The 1,534-nt window shown below is 45.9% G+C and overlaps 1 protein-coding gene across 1 annotated transcript in view; it reads left to right on the top strand.

Annotated features, from left to right (window-relative positions):
• The window catches only part of foxp2 (forkhead box P2), a gene marked incomplete in the record, with an annotated part of 99,674 nt that overhangs the window by 39,375 nt on the left and 58,765 nt on the right, over positions 1-1,534 (top strand).

Here is a 1,534-nt window from a genome sequence, read left to right as displayed (position 1 = left end):
GAAAAAAACTCCATTATACGTCTCTCTATTCCTCCGAAGAGACTGCAGGACCGCCACCAGGAATGGGATGAAAGTTACAGCACAGGGTGTGGGGCTTGGGCCCCCTGTTTAAAAAGCCTTCCAAGACCTGTTACCTGGACTGCACATTTCAATGGTCGCCTGGGGTTGGGCAAACTCAGGTCTGGGGCGCTCTTACAAGGCCACTGCACACAACCCACCCCATACACACCCCCAAATCCCCAACCAACCACTCCACGAATGCCTAGCCAACGTCCATCTCAGACCACTTCAACTAGACACTTATGCTTAGTACCGCTTTTCCTCTCTGAGTGCAGTGCCTTTTTTTTTTTTTTAAAAGGCCACCAGGCTTCTTTGTTTTATTGACTTATGATTTTACAACAATAAACTTCAATCATACATTTTTCAATGCTAATGTCTATTACGTATTTGTACATCGCCATAGTAAATCCTAAAGTTAGTCAAGACTTAGGTAATTTTCAGAAAATAACAGTCAGAAAAAAACATTGGCAATTATTCCTATTTAGCACTTTTTAATAGCAAAGAGTATCTTAAAACGAACGCGAATAAAAAACTAAAATAATATCTAGAAAGTAACCAAATGCTGAAAAGATTTACAACACAAATTCTATCGTCACCGTAGTGAACATAAGTGACCAATACACTATCTTCTATCTGCTCTGTATCTCTTTCCCATTTAGAGACCTCCCTATCACGGGCAGTATACAACACAGTTAGAAAGCAGTAACCTGTCAAAGGTAAAAGATGATAACTGAAGAGGGAAAGAATTGCGCCCCCAATCAGAGTGTAGTGGTGGAGTGTATAAAAGAGTGGCAGAGTGTGAATGAACGGGGGGGGGGGGGGTGTGGGAAGGCCACAGCCTATGAGCCCCGCAGCCACCAGCAGAACCATCGGCAGCCCCCCTTGTGCAGCTGATGGAGGAATGGGTTGGATTGGGGATGGGGGTTACGGGAATGGAAGACTTGCCTTCGGGTGGGGGGGGGCCATGCAGGACAGCTCAATTTTGCCTACACCAAATACCCCCCGACTGCCAGGCACACATCACATGCACGACCACAACAGAAACACATCGTCTATGTCCAGCGACCCCGACCCAACAGTGACACCAGGCCTCAGCTGCCTCCAAAAAGCACACACACACCACACAAATACACCATGCATGAAAAATTTCCCATCAAAAAAGAGGACAGCCGCACATTACGTTAACCCCGCGGTTTCCCCTCACACCCAAACACGCCCTCTGACCTCCATGCTCCCACGCGGCTCTCATGTCACCCCCCGCGAACTGTCAAAAGCCACCTCATTCACCGTGAAAAGACACAATTTTTTTTTTTTAAATGCATTTGTTAGCACTGTGCTATTTTGCAGTTGTTAGCGTGCTCATCTGTAGAAGGTGATGTTGTGATGCGAATGTGCATGCGTGTATGAAGCATGCATTTGTCTGGTCATATATTCATTCGCCCATCCATGCTTGCACTTCTTCTTTTTTTTTTTT

This window comes from Morone saxatilis, unplaced genomic scaffold (genome assembly GCF_004916995.1).
Source record: "Morone saxatilis isolate NCDOM2014 unplaced genomic scaffold, NCSU_SB_2.0 Contig10, whole genome shotgun sequence".
Classification (NCBI taxonomy): domain Eukaryota; kingdom Metazoa; phylum Chordata; class Actinopteri; family Moronidae; genus Morone; species Morone saxatilis.
Note: the sequence above shows the minus strand (reverse complement) of the source record. Positions and strands in the feature narration are given on the sequence as shown.